The sequence below is a fragment of the Pan troglodytes genome, chromosome 21 (assembly GCF_028858775.2).
Source record: "Pan troglodytes isolate AG18354 chromosome 21, NHGRI_mPanTro3-v2.0_pri, whole genome shotgun sequence".
Classification (NCBI taxonomy): Eukaryota; Metazoa; Chordata; class Mammalia; order Primates; family Hominidae; genus Pan; species Pan troglodytes.
The window spans coordinates 29,327,433-29,347,701 of NC_072419.2; positions in this window are offsets into that span (position 1 = coordinate 29,327,433).

A 20,269-nucleotide genomic window follows, 5' to 3' on the forward strand; every position below is an offset into this window, starting at 1 on the left:
ATACTCACCACATGTCTACAAAAGAAAATCCCCTTTTCCCTGATAATACCATAAAAAAGGAAATAGTCCTCAGAATGACCCATTACAATAAGGGTTATTTGTAGCATACATAGTTGCAAAGTATGTATTTAAATGTTGCTGTGTCCAGGGTCTGAGATGGCAGGGCCTTGGATATGGGTGTGGCACTGACTGCATACCCTGCAGACAGCTGAGTATCCCAGCCAGTGGGCACTCACAGAATGTACTCTCTGACCATCCTCCCCCATCCAACACTGGAGACCAACCCACCTATTGTCACACTTTCTGCTCACTGGCCCCCATGGCACCATACTGTCTTTAGTTTTTTTCCACTCTCTCTACCAATGAATACTATGATTAAAAATGGGACTCGATGACTGACTTTGTAACGGAGAGGTGTCTGGGGGATAATTCCTTCTTGCTATAAGGCCTCTCCTTTCTTTTCTGCTCACAACCCTTTGTAATGACTCTCTTTCCACCTTGAACCCACGACGACGACGAATTTGCCTCCTCCTTGACTCACTTCCCTCTCCCTATTTGCATTTCCTGGGATAACACAAATAAATAATTTACACTCAGATCCTTGCCTCAGAGTTGGCTTCTGGGGGGACCCACTCTAAGACAGTATATCACCCCTACAAATCGGGAGTGCTGTGATCTGACTCCACAAACAGATGTTTAAGTTCCTGAGGGCAGAGAAGGGGGTTGAAATGTTCACACCATCCACACTGAGTCTAGAGCACCACACGTAGAGCTACAAGTACCCTGCAATTTTATAAAAAGTTGTATGATATTAACATTTTACATTTTGGGGTTAAGGCACCAGCGCTAAAGAGCAGCTGCAGGAGCCAGTGCGCTGAGCCTGTCATGTACATTAATGAACTGGCTGCAGGTCACTGTGCTCAGTGACAATCCCATTCAAACCTAAATTTCATCCTAGGTGGGTGGTGCGGAAATGACCCAGGGAAGGGAGAGAGCCCTGGAGTGATATTGTTAAACTACCAATGGGTAGCTTTGGGCTACCATTCACCGTTTATTGCCTTTCTCTTTGCACAGGTTGCTGGGGAAATCAAGTCCAAAATTGGTGACTTGCTTCTAGCAAAGTATTGACTTGATTCCATCTGTTATTTTTTTTTCTTATATCAACCTCATTTCCAACACTGCTGCCTTTCTCCTTCATCCTTCCGACTCCATCCATTTTTTGTGTTTATTTTTAGCTTGTCATGTGTTTATCCTATATGTACTGCAAATCATTTTTAGGAACCCAGATAAGAGTTAAAGATCAAAGGAGCCCCTGTCACTGCCTGTTACCAGTGAGGACACTTGGGCTGGAGAGAGGAAGAACTAATGTCAGGTCCCAGAGCTGATGAGGAGCAGGGTCAGGATTAGGTTCGGGGTCGCTGTCCCACACGTCATAGGACTTCCTTTTGCTGTGGTGTGCAAGGGTTCATTTTCTGCCCGTTTGGAAATTCAGTCTCATCTGGGCAGGGATTTTTGCCTGAGAACATGTGCAGGAAATGGTATTCTTTTGCCTGCAACTAAGTGTTAGAACAATTAGGGTGGCCTGCAATTTTATGGTCAGCTCTCTTTTGAGAACCTAATGATTTCCAGCTGTTGTCCCTGAATACCCAGCCTCTGGGAAACCACAGATTGATGGAACCTGGGCTTCGAGTTCTCAGCACTTGGCACTTGAGTTTCAAAAGAGAGATACCCAAAATAACCACCCTTCCACAAGACAGAGGCACTTAGAGACATTTCGACGCAGGGAGTGCTGCCTGTGATTCATAATCAGGATGAAACAAAAAACTGTGTCTAATAAGGATTGATTCTCCTCTCAGTTCTTTTCGTTTCCTCAAAGCCAATTTCAGTAACACTGACAATTCCACCTGTGCCACTTAATGAGTATGTTCTGTAATTCTTTTCTCTACCCTAGGAAGCTACCTTCTTGTTGATATCACTCGTAGCCTCCTTTCCAAGGGTTCTGACATTTCAACAGGTTTTAAATGTTTCTTAATGTCCATCATTATTTTTTCTAAATCTCTTTCTCTTTTTTTTTTTATCCGTGTGGCCTGACATCGTCAAAGGACTTATTGGTTTTCATATTGATAAATTAGACTTGAAAGTGATATTGTCTCTTTGGTTTGGAGATTGTTTGACTACACAACCGGAAGGAATCAGGGGTTAGGTTGCAAACAGAGAAAGGCATTAGGCCTTATTCTTGGGGGTGGGAGGAGGTGGTCAGCCCTTGGTTTCTGCCAAGGGAAGGGAGGGATCCAATTTGCAATTTCTGTAAGTCATGTTGACAGCTGTGAGGTAAACAGAATGACTGGCAGGCTCAGATGGAAGCAAAGAAGTCTGCAGGGATGTCCGCACACAAGGAAAGGACAGTGGCAGGAGGGGGCAGTAGCAGGAGGGGAGAAAGATGCATTCAGATTCGGGCATGCTTCAGCATGCAACCTGTCAGGACTGATGAACACAAAGACAAGTTACCTGCTAATCAAATCACAGAACACAACCAGCCCAGTTTCATTTCATGGAGCTGGGCACAGACAGGGAGCAGGAAAGAAAGAGAGGAAAGAGAGAGGGAGGGAATGGGGAGAGGAAGCAGGAAGAGGAGAGAGAAGGAGGAAGAAAGAAAAGAGAGGAAAGGAGAGGACAGAAGGAAGAAAAGAGAGAGGGAGAAGAAGAAGGGCAGGAGGAGAAAAGAGTGAGGCAGGTGGGGAGAGAACATCACAGGACCCTGGATTCTGGAGACCAGCGAGTCCAACACACTGCATGCAACACACTCTGAACATGGAGGCAGAGAGGTCTGGCAGCTTTCTCACTCTGTGGCTCAGAGGTGCACTCATGATTCAGGAGTAGATCAGATCTGAATTTCACTACAGCCCCATAGCTCATGTTCCCCAGTGGCTTGCTCGGACCAAAATGAGAATTACTTGTGCCTCCCAGGACCATGCACTGACTAAAGGAGGAGAAGGGGACCTGCCAGGGCAGGTGTTGGAAGGCAGAGGGAAAGGGGCTCGAGCTGAAAGCACACTCATGAAGCTCTCTGTGTGGAATCCTGGTCTGGGAGGACACTAAGAAAAATCAAGCCAGGAATAAAAGCCATGCTTCCTCCTCTACTCTCCCTGCTCAGAGCAGGAACCCACATCAGTTGAGGCCCTGCCATCTGCAAACCACCAGAGGCCAGAGATTCAAACACATTCATTTTTCTGCCCATTTCTAAGATCAGAAAAGTGAGGTTCTGTGAGGTTCAGTATCTTTCTTCCAGGCCTGTGGGTCAGTGTGAAAGCCAGATCTTTAAGAGAGGTGAAACCCATGTGTGGAAGGGACTCAGACCGGGGGAAACCTGCAGGCAGGATCAGACAGGGTGCTCTGCTGTTGGACGACCTTCTTCAGTCCTGTCTGGGATTTCAGCGGGCCAGTTTGACTTGCAGTATTTGAGCTGTGTTAAGAGAGGATTCAAATGGCCTGTGAAATGTGAAGGCACCACACTTCAAACCCTACTGCTTGGCTGGGCAATCGTGGGTGAGATTTTTATACAAACTTAGTACAATCACCACACACTCATGAAGAAAAGAGCACCCAGTGTCATCAGGGAGGGGCAGCTTAAGGCATCTACAAACCTCCCTTCTGTGATATAACCTGACCCCGTGAAGCAGGGCTTTCATAAGTGTTGGAAACTCGAAGGAGAGAAGAATCATGTGGCTCATTCTACATGGAGCAGTACATGGCCACTGAGAGCTCGCCACAAACACAGAGGCCTGCCAGGGTTGGAAGGTGCTGTGCCTTCGGATCTAACCTGACTCCCCAGTAAGGATTTTGAATGCTTCACCCTCGCCTTGGATGTATGACCTCAACATAGTCAGGAATGGTCCCTTACCTGCCATTAGACAAAAGTCACTAAGTGTGATCCTCTTGGATAGCTGGACAAATCTACTTCATTCCAAAACTTCCCAGCTTCTTCTCAACATCTTGTGCTATGTGGTGGTCCAGGTAGCTCTAGGACCAATCACATGACCATGAAGCCTGACTCAGCCAATACTCTCCCTCCTTGAATGATGTCCTAGGCACAGAGAGTCCACCCTCCCCCATGGGGCCTGAGCACAGAGCTTGCCCCTCCCCCCATGAGGCCAGGGCAGAGTCTGTCCTTCTCCCTTGCCTGTTGTCCTCATCCTCAGGTGGGCACACTAATTGTACCTGCCTCATAGAGCTATGGTGATCTTTCAATTAACTAGATATGTAAATCCAGAACAGTGCCTATCACTTAGGGGAGTGATGCCAGTTTTAGAGTTTTTGGATTACTACTGTAATCACTTAGGAGTAATGGCCCTGGGTTTGAACAATGGAATCTGAAGTCAGGGACAGCTTAGGTCAGGTCTGCCGTTAATCTTATTTCCTGGGATAAGTTTACTTTCTTTTCATCTACAAGTGTTTTGTTGCTGTGTTAGCTTGATTACATGGAGGCCACGAGAGCTTATTTTTTTTAGGCCCTATTGTCTGAACCCAGAATTCTTTTAAAGCTTCCAGTTTCTCCAGAATGTAAAAGTTTCTTGAAAAGTATGGGGGATGATTTCAGAAATAGGAAAAAATTGAAAAGCTGCATACAGCTGCAACCACTCCACTAGAAATGGAGGAAGAACTGATAAAGTCCTTTTTAAGTGAAACAGGCTCATGAAAACATCCTGCATGCCCATGTGGTACTTGGAGCCCAGTGTGAGCCAAAATAGAGATCAGCAGTAAAGAGAAATATTCAGGCTTGTCTGCAGAAGTTAACAAGGCAGAGAAGGGGAAATTCAGAATGTTCTTCCCAAAGTTGGCTACTTGGCTCCATGTGGGGATGGCACGTACATGCAGCCTCACCAAGCCCCATCAAATGGGATGGGGTCAGGGGGATTACCATGAACAGGGCTGGGTGACATCAGATTTGACTGTTTTGTGTGATACTGAGCAAGTCAGTGAAGCAGTCAGTCAGAACTCTGACTTGAGTGGCCCTCTCAGTTGTGTTTTCTGCCTGGAGAGAGATGTGGGCATCCTTTGCACCAGAGTTTTGGGAAGGGCAGGGCTGTATCCATTGCAGGTGAGGGGCAGTCGTCACTGATGTAAAGCAGAAAAAGTGGTCAGGCAGCTGGAAAGAGCCAGGGCAGATGCAGGAGATTAGCAAGAGGCATGGTGGACAGGTCGAGATGGAGATGAATAATTCCTAAGGCAGCACAGAAAGGGCTGGGCGAAGGCAGAGTCAGCTGCGAGAACTGCTATGGCTTGGCAAACAATTTCAGTAAGCTGAAGCCACAGGCAAGGGAGAATCTGAGGTCAAGTGCTGAGACAGCACCATGGATAGCTCTCCTGGGTACAGGGGCTTGAAGGAATGTGTTAAGAAGGATTCTGAGGCTGTGACTGAGCCAAGAAGGCAACACTGCTATGACTGACTAATGACGCCTGCCGTGGACATGTGAGGGGATGTGGTGGAAGGTTTGCAGTGTGCTGGCCTGTCCCGATATAGGCTGAGTCTTGATCCACCAGAAGGCTTTCTGCACATCAGTCAGTTTTCATGGTGAAGATTTGGGTCTCGGAATTCTCCTGTATGCTTATGATTCTTACCATCAACTTGTTTCCTTGGTAACCCACTCCTGCTGTCTTGATGATGGCTTCCTGTGGTCAGGAGACTTTTGGCTGGAGGCTTGACCCCACTTTTCCTGATGAATGACCTTTAGAGGTGGCTCCAGGTATTGCTTCCTAAACCTGAGTAACCATGACAACCTCTCTAATTCCGGAGCTCAACTGTAGACACCTAGACTATAATTCTGGGCAACTTTGTGTCTTATACAGGTCTGAGGGCTAGAGATCAGAGTGGACACATGGTTCACCATGTAGAACTGTCATCTTGTAAAGACCTTCTGTGACCTCCGGGACTTTGCATGGGTACTCCTATCATGGGCGTGCAGCCTGGGGATGTGTGCTGTGTATCATATATTTTTCTGAACCACAGCCGTGGTGTTTTTGGCTCCAGCACACATCACAGGAAGACTTCTGTGCAGGGCAGTGTGACACAAACACATTCAGAGCAGTCTGTTGCTGGAGAAGGTTTATCTCCTTGGCTTTGAAACACTTCCAGCCTTTCAACCTCTAAAAGCATTTAGAAGCAGGATGTGGATGATTTTCCATATTTCTAAAAAGACTCTTTCTCCTCTTCTCCAACAGTTGCCACTATCAATACTGATGGGAAACTTTCCAGCCCAGGCTAGGGACCTCGCTTTCCTTTCCTGCCATCTCCTTGTTCTTAGCCCACAGCATCCAAAGACAGATGATTTTCTTGGCCATCCCAAGTAAACATAGTGATAGGAAAACTGGATTTTTTTGAGGACCCATTCCTTCAACACTTGTCTATAACAATATACTCTGGAGACCCTAACTCTATCTTCGGCGGCTGAGGACTAACTGCCAGCAACTGGCACATTGCATAGGGCAACCTGTGCTTTCAGTCTGTCCTGCCCTTGAGTCATTTCTTCACCTTTAACTGCCTGATTCTTTGTAGTGCTCAGGGCTTTCTGCTGGTAGCTGGGAAAGTAGCTACTAATTGTCCACGCTTAGATGCTATTGACAGAAGGTGTAACATCTCCCAGGACTTTGGATTCTGAAAAGGAACTTGATAAAAACTAAATGTCTGATAGTAAGTATTCCAGTTCAATGGCACTTGACGGTAAGAAGGTTCCCTTGCTCCTGTCAAATTACACGTGTAGAGACTGCAGTCACACTCTGTGGACCTGGACACTCCAAGCATCATGTTCACTGAGCATCTCCACTGTCTGAGCCCCTGGTCAGGGCTCACTCTTTCATCCAATAATCTTAAAACTCCGCTGAGGCAGAAGCCATTATCATTATTTTTCAGATGAAATAAGTGCACCCTAGTGGACTTAAATGACTTCTGCACAGTCACACAGCTACTGGGTGCAGAATTAGAGCTCACACTCAGGTTTCTGATGCACACATCGGCGATGACTGTATCTTGCAATAATAGTGGCTATGAACTCTCACCCAGAGCCACTTCTGTGCAGGTTCCTCCCTGCCCTCTATCTCGTCTTTCTCCCCAGCTCTCTCTGTCCTCCACAGGGAAGACTAGCAGGAGTTAAGCTTTAATCATTTCTGATCCCCAACTACTGGCACATACCAAGCCCTTGGTAAATATTTGCTGAATAAAAAAATATTAGAACCTGGTTAGCACACATGTTTCCTCAGGCTACTGTAACAAACTGCCACAAATCTGATGACTTAAAGCAACAGAAGTTTATTCTCTAAGTGTCCTGCAGACCAGAAGTCCAAAATCAGTTTCACTGGGCCAAAATCAAGGCGCTATCAGGGCTGTGCTCTCCCTGGAGGCTCCAGGAGAAAATCTGTTCTGTTAAAAGAAAAATATTTGACAAATTAAATTCAACAGTTTAATTGAGCAAAGAGCGATTCTCCAATCAGGAAGCCTGCAGAACAAGAAGAGGTTGAGAGTGATTCCCGGAACTGCCACATGGTTGGATAACATCTGTGAACAGAAAAAGAAAAGTGAGGCACAGAAAACAAAAGTGAAGTACAGAAAAAAATAGCTGGATTGATTACAGCTCTGTGTTTGCCTAATTTAACATGGTTTGAACAGTTGGTAGCCTGTAATTGGCTGAGACCCAACTGCTGTGATTGGCGAAGACTTGGCTGCTGTGATTGGCTGAGACTCAGATGCTGTGATTGGCTGAGACTCGGATGCTGTGATTGGCTGAGACTCGGATGCTATGATTGGCTGAAACTAGCTACTTGTTACAAGAACAAGTTGCCGTTTGTTTACACATCCAGTTAGGTGACAGTTCAATGTGTACAGGGAAACCTTTTGGCTGAACTTAAATATGTGAGGAGGCAGCTTTAGGGGAAACTTAATGTAACAGATTTTTTGCCTCTTCCAGCTTCTGGCAGCTGCCAGCCTCCCCTGGCTTGTGTCAATATCACTCCATTCTCTGCCTTTATGGTCACGTGGCCTCTGTCTCTCTCTCATTAGGATACCCGTGATTGTATTGAGAGCTCACATAAATAATCCAGGATAATCTCCCATCTTAAAATCCTGAATCACATCCACAAAGACTTTGCCATATAAGGTGACACCAGTTTAGGGCATAGACACCTTGGAGGGACCTCATTCAGCCTATGGCACAAGTCATTCCAGCCTTTAGAAGCATCAGTTTGAGGCTGGGGGTGCTAGCTTAGTGCCCCTCATTTTATGGGTGAGATCAATGTTCACACTGGAAGGCACTGATTGAGAATCACACCTTTCAAAGGGAGGAGCTGCCTGCAAGTCAACCACCTGGACCTTCAGAGGAGCAGCATACTCACCCTCATGAATCTATTCAGTCTCTTCACCACCTCCAGCCTGGATGTCCCCTTATCCACCAGTGGGAATAATATGAATGCCTGTCTCCTAGCTTTGCTGTAAGGATTATGTGACAGGGCTCATGTGAAGTGCCTGGGGTACGTTTGGATGTCTTAGAACATTAGCTACAATCACTGCTTTTCTTGTTGGCTAAGTTCCCTTGGAACTTAAGGGTCTATGAGATGAATCCGTGCTTTTCAAAGGCTTCCTAAGTACTCACTAATTACTCAGCAGTATCCCTGGCAGGCCAATGGCTCAGGAGTGAGTGAAAATAAAAGGCAAGAGAAACTTCCTTTGTGGTCATATTTATCCTTTGATGACTTTGGATTTACTCTGACAGAGCCACTTGGGCATGTGAGATGCTTTCCTCCTCACTGGGAGCCAAGTAGGTGGAAGACAGGGCAGGAAGTCTGTTTCAGTGCTTCTAAGTGACCAAGAGTAAATCCCTTGAACATTAGTGCACTTGCGAAAAGGCTCAATTCTTCCCATTTGCCCTGAGCTGTGCGGTGTTCATTGTTTCCCCTCTGTAGGCCAAAGTTGGAAAGTTCTTCCTTAATGGCCTGGCTCAGAGCGAATCTAACACATCAGTTGTTACTTAAAACTAAATAACTAAAAGATAATGAAAGCCTTCACTATGGATATTTAAATCCCTCCCAGCTGCAATCTGCAGTTCTCACTCTGTGCCCTTTGGAATGGTGATGAGCAGTTCCTTCAAATGTCGCTGTCATGGCTGGACCAAGAAAAGGCCCCCTGTGCAGCCACTTTTGCCAGTACAGTTGTCATGGACCCATGTCAGGCCTCGCTTTCAAAACCGTCATGGTGGCCACATAGAGTAGCCATAACCTTATTTGCTGTAGCCAATGCAATGTGAATGGAAGTAGCTGAAGCAGAGATGTGCAATGCACCTGTGCAGGTGCGATCAGCCCCTAGGCTCCTGCCATCACATAAGAAGCATGCCCTCAGGGTGGATCCCCAAACAGAGCAGACCCAAACCCACCCACCTGCAGCCTGGAGAGGTGCACGGCTGAAGTCAGCCAAACTCAGCCAAGAAGAGCCACACTTTTGAGCTGGGAATCAGAAAAAGAAGTGTGTACTGCTATAGTCACTGAGATGTTGATGTTCTTGGTTACACAGCAAAACATGATTAGCACAGAGTCTTCCTCCCCTTGGTCTGTGGCTGCCTGAGAAGAGGCCCCACACCTACCCAACAGGTGCCAGGACTAGAATGGACACTGAAATAGTCATCAAAAACAGCACTGAGAGAGAAAAGTTTAGATTAGACTCAATCTTAAATGAATTTTCCTTAAATGAATCCCATGAGCCTGTGACAGGCAGTCCTGACAGAGCTGGTGAAGGGAGAGCTGGAAGTCTCATCAATCCATGATTGATGGTGTGGGATCAGCTGTAGCTATTTCTGTGATCTCATATTGCAGATCTCATGCAGAGATGCTTGATTCAGCCATACGGGTTCAGAACACCCATCTGACCCCAAATCAGACCTGTGATGCCCATTTCTCCTTCCAGCTCTATCTATGAAGTGGGCTCAAAGTTGGGTCATAAACTGGGTGGCCTTAGTTGTAAGGTTTCCTGGGACTCATGCAAGCTGTCCAGGAGAGGAGACCATGCCAGGAAGAGCCACGCCAGGACAAAGGTCATGGACTGGCTATTGGAGAACACCCAAAATTGGGGTTGAAGTTATGGTGGGCGACCATTATGAGAGGCATGAGATACAGCAGGGGCCTTTTGTCAGGCCCAGTACTTCCAGGCCGGTGGGTGGAATTGCCTGGTTCAAGAAGGGGCAGGAGGGCGGGTTGTGGCTGTCCACTGGAGCAGCCTTCAGTGTGGGCAGCTGGAGAGTTTGATGCTCGGTGGAGTTGGATGAAAAAAGAGGAAACCTAGTTCCATTTCCTGGGAAAGGGAGTTCCAAAGCTTGTCAGGAATAACAAAGGAGGCACAGCCCAAGCTCAAAGGCTAGAAGTAAGTTTGGCAGGAAACAGGGGTTCCAGGAGAAGCCCAGGAAATAGGCTGGGTAAGCAGTGGGGGCTAAGAGGAGAATGCAGCTGGAGGACACAGTTGGGCCCAGGATGGCTTGGACCTGTCTGACCCAGACACATCCATAACCCCCAGGCCCCATTGTTTCTCATCAACCCCTGAGGATATAGAATAAGCACATCTGAGTGTCAGAGCAGGGCAGATCGGACTCAGGTTACACGGGCAGGTGTTGGCCCACGTTGTCTGGGCTCCACTGAAGGCTGTGTTTCCAGTTGCTGTGGAGCCCCGAGAGCTGATGCCCATGGTGGGCTGGAGTCTGCACAGGACTTTCTGATCCAGCAGCACCTCCCACCTGGCATCTCTCCTCACTTTCACTAGTAACCCCTTCTGCCCCTTCTTGGCCTTCTTCATAGCACTTGCCATGCTTAACAATTCTACACTTGTCCAAGAGGGGAATTATATGTGTTTTGGTTCCTATTTCAGCCCCAGGGCCTGACACGTGGCCTGGCTCAGAGTGAACTCTTGAGAAACGTTAGTACACTGAAAAACAATGAAAAAAAAAAAAAAGAATGAAGAAAGAAGAGTCAAGGCAGATCAACCAGGATCGACGCATCTGTGTCCCTCAAGTTAATGACATTTGATAAACAACTTCTTTGTCTGTTCCTTCCCTTTGTCTGTAGCTGACACAGTGACAGAAGGACAATGCCTGGGCCTGAGCTGGGGGCTGCATTCCATTGCTGCCTCTTCCTGGCACAACCTATAATTGTTCTAACCCAGCAGAGCTTCCGTGTTTGCATTTGTTTTAATGGGAGTAATAACAACAACTTCACAGTGCAATAAATAAATAATGGATATAAAGTGCGGTGCTTGTCACACGGCCAGAGATAAGTAAATTTTTGCTTCCTCTTGCACTTTGTCAAGGTTTAGTTTCTTGCTTGAAGGTAACAGAATTCAACTTTAAGCAAACTTAAACAGCAGAGGGAATTTATAGGTAGAGTCCTAGGGTGTGTCATAAAGTCCAGGGAGCCTCTGAAAGCCAGGTTCAGGAGGGACCGTGAGCTGCTCTGGAGCTGGAGCAGTAGGGACGCCTAGGCCTTCGCTTAAGTATGGCGGTGACTTGCATTTGGTTTGACCAAGGAGAATACTGACTGGTTCTTGAGTCGGGTGCACTCCCCCTCTTGGTCCGATCATGGTCAAAGGAGCAGGGTCTCTTAGAATGAACAGGGAATGGAAGCCAGAAGCACCTCTTTCATGGGAGAAGTTGGTTATGCTCAAAGAACAGGGGTAGGACATAAACAGGTGGTCTGTTTTAGTTATACTTTTCTGCGTCAGTTCTTCTACGAGATTGTCCTGGAGTCACCCAGCTGGTGACATTAGTTATCTCCCTAGCAACGCTTTATTCTTCACTTTGGGCACTTAATGCCATTGCTTGTAACTTGGTATGTGTCTGTTCTTCTCCTCCCTATGCCTCTGCATCCCTCAAGTGTATGTATCTGTTCTTCTCCCCATGCCTCTGCATTCTTCAAATGTAGGGGCCTTGTCTGATTATCTCCTTGTATCTCCATGATAAGCAAAGTGACCAGCACAAAATGTAGGGGCCTTGTCTGATTATCCCTTTGTATCTCTATAGTAAGCAAAGTGACCAGCACATAATGGGCTTGATGACTGTGTGTGCTTGGCTGAGTAAGTGGTCATATGCAGACAGGAATAGAGGAGTAAACGCTCCAAGAGAAGCATAAAGAAGCCGTACCCCTTAGTGTTTTACAACCCTGACCACTGGAGCCCCTAGCATTAAAAATAACTAATCTATTCATTCATCTTTTTCATACAGGGTGGGATCACATGCCTACTATGTGCTAGGTGCTGCCAGGCCAGCATATTGCTTCCTTGATCTATAGACTAAGCTCTAGTCTGAAAGGGGTGTCCTTCAGGAGATAGGTTAACGTCCAACACATTGGATGTGGTGATTGAATTCAACTTTCTTTCTACTTCCCCGAGTAATTGAATAAGTATTTCTTACTTAACAGCAGTACTAGTAATAGAAGAACTTGTTTTGGTCCAGCTTTTAAAAGACAATTCATTCCCTGTGTTTTACTCTGGCATTTAGATCAATTATGTTGTGTCATTGCAAATTGTACAATTGCATAGTTTTCCAAGGTTTGAGCCAAATATTTTTTAAAAATTGCTGATTTGATAATTGAATGCCAGGAACTGAGGAGTCCTAGTAATCTTATTTCATGAGACTTCAGATGGCAGATTTTTCTAAGGGGCTATCATTTGACAATAAATGAATGTTTCATTGGATCTGTTGGAATTGTTTTTCTTTGAAAGTTAATTAATGGGTTTAAGCCCCTGCTGCTTTCCCTCCACTTCAGACCCCAGAAGTTATGTTGGATTCGGTTTTTCCACTCCTGGGAAGAAGCACTCTCAATTTTAAAGTCAAGGCATTATTTCTTCTTTTAAACAGAGAAAGCGAATGGTAATTTACATTTTTGCCACAAGTGAGAATCAATAGGAATAAACTAAATGTTGATAAACTGACAGTAAATTTTGTGTTATTCTGTCACTATTAAAACAACTTTGCATTGGAAAACATAAAGTATCCAAGCCTGCTTCTTTCTCGTCAGGTAAATTGTGGGTAGTGCCATTCTTTGGTCTGTAAGCCCACAGACTCAGACTATGAGATCAAGTTTAAAATGTGTCCAAACTCCATATAATCTTCTCCCGCTATCCCCTCTCTTGTCCCAGTGAAGAGGAGTGTGTATTACCACATGCATAATAGATGAGCAACCCAAGTCATTGCTTTCTGCCTGGGATGGATGGATGACCCAGGAGCTGAACGCCAAGCCCTCAAAAATATTATACCATCAACAATGGGACAAATCAAAATTGTCCACCACATGAAAAGATGAGGTGAGGATCAGCATTATTTCCCTGGAATTCCTGTCAATGATGCATAATCTGAATCTAATCCCAAGGAAACATCAGACAAATTTGAAATGAGGGGCATCCTACCGTGTAACTGGTCTGACCTCTTCAAACTCATCAAGTTCATGCAAGTCAAAAACGATGAAGGACATTTCACAAGTTGAAAACACCAAAAGATACGTGACAACTAAATGTAGTTGGTGATTCTGATCTGTATCCCTTTGCTACAGAGTACTTTAGTTGGACATCTGAATGGAGTTCAACTCTAAGGTGATAGGAAGGCGTCAATGCTGTTTTTCTGATTTGATGGTTGTATTGTGGTTATGAGAGTGGTGGAAGCTGGTATGGCATCACGTCTGCAACTTACTCTCAAATGGTTCAGGGAAAAAAGTCTTCTTAGATTTGCCCTTGAAACTTTTCTGGAAACTTCAGATTGCTTGCACATTAAAAAATAATAATAGTAAGACCTGGGTTGAGGCCGTCTGAGACCATTCTGGCCACATGGTAGTCCTTCCTCCCCACCAACCAATAGGCACAGCAGGGTGCAGCAGGCTGCCCATGTTCACTAAGCATTGATCCAGTTCCTCAGTCTCTTTAGTTAGGCTAGATATAATCCTTTATATATATTTATTCATTGCTATTATTTAATAGCTAAGTACCATTCCCCAAACAACCCCATGATTTTATCAACTGGAGAGCTGATAGTTTGGAGCACAAAAGCAATATCAGCTGTACAATGATGAACCAGCACACCGGTATCACAATGTTCAAGCCTCTCATTTTACAGGTGAGGACAGGAAGGCAGGCACAGAGCAACAGGGAGGAGCCCGAGCTCACCCTCAATGTCCTCCCTCCTGGGCCGGTGTGCTCACCGCTGCTGTCTCCCTGCATTTCTTGCAAGGAACAGACACTTTAACATTGGCCTTGGCTTGGCTTTTCTCCCTGTGGCTTTGGGGGATAAAAAATAAAACTAAGCTCTAAGGTGGGTAGCCAGAGAGCACTCTCAAGGCTTCAACTAAACAGGAGGGCACTAATGGAAATAGAGAGGTGAGACAGAAAGAGCAAAAGAGCAAAGAGGAATTGAATATATTTTGATTGCTTTTTCTTTCACCTAGTTGTAATGGAAGACTGTGCTTGTGGGAAGCCCAGAGAGAGTGGTTCCTGGAACGGGTGTAGCTTTGTGGTTAAGAGTTTGAACTGTGGATTTAGGTTTCAACATAAACACAGGTCTGGTGAATAGCAAGTAGCCCGCATGCAGCTGGGGTGGACCTCGTCAGTCCAGATTGAAGACCTCATACCCAGTCCGAGAGACTGATGCTCCATGCTGCCAAGGGCAGGCAGAGGAGGGGGCAAATTCATGTGTGCATCCCAGTGTCCCTGCTTATGACATTGTTATAGACACTTCAAAGCATGACAGAACATGAAGATGGCAATGCACTTTGTGAAACAAGTGTTGCACATGTATCTGTTCTGCAGTAACATAAAAATAAATTTTAAATAACAAAGAGACCTGCATGATGTTTTCTTGTAGGCACGGGCAGTTGGAGGACAGTGAGGAAGCAGCTGGAGGAGATGGGAAGGTGCAGGTTTGCCCAAGTGATCTGCAGCACACAAGATCTGTGCCAGGGACTGTGGGGCACTGATGACAATGTGGCCCTTCATCGCCAAGGAGCTGGCTGGGCCTCATGAGAGCTGATGGAAAGAAAGCAGGATGTCTCTGGCCCTCCTGTCTTCCTAGACTTGAAGAAAACAAGAAACAGAGTCAAGAAATTAGGAAAATGGAAAAAGATCTGAACACAACATCTGAAGAAAGGCTGCAAAATGCGGGGAAAATTAGATGCAGGTGAGGAAGACTGTGTGATGACAAGACTGGCCTGCAGAGGTCTTGGAGCCAGCAAGGCACCTTGTTCTCCCATCAGTGCACACTCTTGGAGCAAACAGTCCTTTGCTGGAAACAAAAGCTCCAGGTCATTCAGGCCAGGGCTGCAGAAAATTCTAAGAATTATTCTGGATGCCACTGGGAGGCAGGAAGGTGGTGCTGAGTGAGGGAACTTGCAGCTTCACCGTCTTTGAGATAAGCATGCACGTGGGGTGGGAAACCCAAGGGGAAGAATGACTGTCATTGGAAGGACCCCTAAGGCTGCTGGTGTTGGTCAGTAAAAAAGAGAAGGTGAAACCACCGCACAAAAACCTGGGACCTACAGGCTTCAGAATTAGCCTATAAATTTACTCTTGCCCTGAATAAAGATGGTAAAAGAGAGAGCAAGAAACTAAAATCCAGCATCCTCCCTCCACAGGAATGGCTGAGGGCTGCCAGCCACATCACACTCAGCCACCAGGGGCTCAAGTCCTCAGTGCCAAAGGAGGCTCTGGGAGGCACAGCCAAGAGTCTTCCACGATGAGGGATGTGGCAGAAGCAAGTCCAGTAAAAGAAAAGTAACTAAGGCTTTTACTTTTTTATGCGAAGAAACATTTTATAGTTTTATTTGAAGAAAGGAAGTGGATTCTCCACACAGCATGTTAAGCACACACAAAGCAGCCAGAAAGCTGAAGAACTGACAGGAAATATTTGCGGCTAGATCAGGTTCTATGGAAAACCTGGCCGGCCTCTGGATGAGGAACTCACTGGGGAAAATGAAAGAGTTTTAACGTGTATTGCAACTAGTGACAGTCGAATTGTGTACACTTGGACCATGTCTACTCTGCTAAATGGAATAAGGGAGGAAACAGTCCTGCGGGTTGAAATGAGATTCCTTGGTCCACTGCTCATGAACAAAGTCTCCATGGATTTGGGAATGATGCCATTGTCTCTGGATTACCGCTGAGTCCTATGGAGAGTTGAGGAAACAAGGTCCTGACCCCAAAATGCTTCCATCTTGATAATACTTTGCAATTCACACTCTTTAATATGAGAAATAGAAATGACTCTAATTTGGAAGATGCAAAAAGCAAGGAGACAAATTAGAATAAAAACTGGCTTTGGGTTAATAGTGCACATAAAAGAGGAATAAAATAAAAAGGCATGGCAATTTATTAGCTGTCCAGCAGCTGCAGCTCACTTTGATGAGCCAAGAAAAGAACTTAAGGAATATGAACCCGTTATTAGAGAAAAGAACCACATCAGCTTTAGTTAGCAAGAATGAAAGACTGGCTAAAAGACAGAGGAAGGGAAATGCAAATGGACCCTCATTAGTACTTGGCCCAAGTTTGTAGTATTTAAAACTCTTTTGAGACCCAGATAAAAATATTTAAAAAACAAATAGGAAAGGGAGAGCACAACATTCAATTGAGGTCATGCTTAAAGAGAGATAATTCACAGTGATTTAAATGAATGCTACACAAAACATGGGCCTGAATTTCATATATATGTATATATATATATATATATATATATATATATGCATACTTTAAGTTAAAGTGAAAAAAGACCATAGCATTTTTCTTTATTTTTTGGAAAGAGAACCATATTTAATTTTATCTTAATATATGGCAGTTTATTTTATTATTTTTATTTTACTTTAAGCGATACATGTGCAGAACGTTAAGGTTTGTTAAATAGGTATACATGTGCCATGGTGGTTTGCTGCACCTATCAACCCATCATCTAGGTTTTAAGCCCTGCATGCATTGGGTATTTGTCCTAATGCTTTCCCTCCCTTCGCCCCCAAACCCCCAGCTGGCCCCGGTGTGTGATATTTCCCTCCCTGTGTCCATGTGTTCTCATTGTTCAACTCCCAATTATGAGTGAGAACATGCAGTGTTTGGTTTTCTGTTCCTGTGTTAGTTTGCTGAGAATGATGGTTTCCAGCTTCATCTATGTCCCTGCAAAGGACATAAGCTCATTCTTTTTTATGGCTGCATATTATTCCATGGTGTATATGTGCCACATTTTCTTTATCCAGTCTATCATCGATGGGCATTTGGGTTGGTTCCAAGTCTTTGCTATTGTAAATAGTGCTGCAATAAACATATGTGTGCATGTGTCTTTATAGTAGAATGATTTATAATCCTTTTGGTATATACCCAGTAATGGGATTACTAGGACCTCAGCATTTTCAATATTTCAAGGACAACAGCTGATTTTCTTATGGCTCCAAGTAAGTTCACTAGTATTCATACACCAGTCCCAAAGTATACAGATAGACCAGCATAAAAATAATCTAAAAATTAGTGAAGCATAAGGGAGGTATATTAGCTAAAATATAGGTCTAGATGCTTTAAAACAGAGACAGTAAGAGCAGCCTAAGTAAAACAGAAGTGTGTTTCTCTCTCAGACATAAGTCCAGATGAGTACGCGATCCATGAGAGCAGCATGACTCTGTTCCCCAAATGGTCCGGGAACTCAGACACTGTGTAGCCTTGCTCTCCTGTCCCCATGGTGTGCCTCCATCTTCGTGGTTCAAGATGGCTTATGACTGAAATAGCTGACTCCAGGTTGTGGAAAGGGCCAGGAGGGCTAAAAGAGAAGCAGCATCCTTTTAAACGCACAACAAGGCAGTTGCACTTATCATTTCTGTTCATAGACCATTGGCCACAACTCAGTCACATGGAGCTACCAGCATCTAGGACATGCAGTTCTGAGCCAGGTAACCATGTACTAAGATTGGGATAGAGGATAGAGGCACGTTCTCTTACTTAAAGAAAAAGGCGGCAGATGGATACTAGAAGTCAATCGGCAGTGTGGGCACCCAGGTTCCTTCCAATGTCTTGCTCCACCAGCCCCCGAAGTGTTGCTGTAACTGCACGGTCTCATTCTAACTGGACCTACTCTGTCAATAGCAGGATTTTAAGTTATTGTACAGTTACAGAGCCAAGAAGTTGCAAGTTAGGCAGCCAAGACATGTGCAGTGAAAAAGCTCTGACCTGTAACAACACCCAGAGCCAACATATCCTCCTTGCAGAATCAAAAAGGCCAGGGCATGATCAGAATTTGAATGCTGGAACCCTTTCAGAAGTGAGGGGTCCATTAACTGGGAAGATCCACTGCTGAAATCTACCATTCCATACCTTACCATAAATGGCCTAGTTTGAAGGCCTCCAAAAGAAACCTGCCCCACCAGCACTTCTGCACCTAAACCTGTCCTCCCTGACCCAGAAAACTTGTCCCAGACCCCAGACCAAGGAGAGAGATTTGAGCTGTGCCTCCTGTCTCCTTACCAGTTGACCTCACACTAAAGCCTCTTTTTTTTTCCTCCAAAGCCAGTACCATGGTAAAGGCTTCTATGCATGTCAAATGGTGAATGCATTGCTCAGTAATGGTGCTTCCATCACACGCTCAAAGCTGGCCCAGCATTGCCTTGTCTGTGCTCCAGCTAGTGGGAAGGGAAAGAGAATGTGCAGAGCAAACAGCTGCCTTTGAAGGACGAAACTAGGAAGTTGCACATGTTCTTGCTCGTCAATTTCATCTGCCAAATCTTAGTCTCATGGCCTCATCTACCTGCAAGTGAGTCTGGGAAATATCTGGGGACATGGGGGTTCTATGAATAACAGGGAGAAATGGAGAATAATTATTGCGAGATAAGTCAAAATCTCAAACACAAATAATTGAAAATGTAACTGCTGAGAGGGTGTTCAATCTACTTAAGATACTAACAAATTGCTCTTAGGTCCTAATAGACCCATGGTGCTTCTAATTAGAAAGAATCTTTATTACTCAAATGTGTCGAGCTGGATTTCAAAGTTGGAAACATTTTGTGTGTTCTTAAGAAAGAATGATTTTTTTTTTTTTTTTAAGAAACAGTTTGTCATTTGGAAGGCATTTTCAGCAATTTTGTTCGAATTAGAGCGGCTTCACTGAAAGGGGCAGTGCAATTCCAGAACAGGGTTTCCCTGACTATGTTTTGTTTATGCCTTGTGAAATAATTTTGCAAAACAGATGCATAACCTCCTCCCCTTGACAGTTTCACAGAACATATTGCACGTTAAAGCTCTTACAAGTGCTGCAGGAAAGAATCTGGCATACCTTTCCTAAGCCAGCCTAAGCCAAACTTACTTGATCATTGAGGCCCTTCTTACAATGCCCTTTTCACCCTCCAGTGCAACTAGCACTTCATGGGGGGCACATTTGGGGAAACACTTTCTAGCATGGTAGGCATCGTAACAAACAAGCCATATACACAGTTTCTAAGTCATGGCCTTTCACTAAGAACATTGAGTCACATGGAGTGAGAATTGACTAACTGCAAGACCGTTGCGTACCACCCAAACTCCTTGGTCTGTGATAAGAGGGAATTTGGCCAGATTACATCTAATATCAGGTATTAGAGATCATGTCCCTTCTTTTTCTGTTACTATGTATGAATAGACCAAAAGGATCATACTTTTAGGAAAAATAGTTTCTTGGGGCAAGAAATAAGTCTGCCCTTCATTGTAGCCCAGGGTAAGTCTGCCCTTCATTGTAGCCCAGGGTCTTCCTTGCAACAGGCTTACGGTCTTAATAAATTGCTCTGAATGAGTGAATGAATGAGTGAAGGGGATCCTAAGAGATTAGGTGATCTCCCAACTTCAGAGAGATAGTACATGATTGATCCCCTACAGAGGGAGCCCCTGAGGTTGAAATGCCAGTGACTTACTCAGCCAGAAGGTGACAGGAAGGGGTGGGGGTTCCTGGTGTCTGCCCTGCCCCCAGGGCCCTGAACTTCCTTCCATTCCATAATGGTGGAATCTAGCTATGCCATGGTTATGAAACAGGGCCAAGAAATAAAGGCTATACATGAAAGTAATTTGGAAAGACCAGTCTTTTTTTTCATTGCTGTTTGGATCAGAATTTAGCTGTAATGAGAAATCTTCATCTCGTCATGGGAAAATGCTCATTAGAATGTCAAGGGGTAAAAGCAAGATTCAAATCTATGGATGGGGCATATCATTTCACATTTGTGAAAAAATGTCCAGGCTATAGCTGTGTAGACATAGGCATGAGAAAAACTGGAA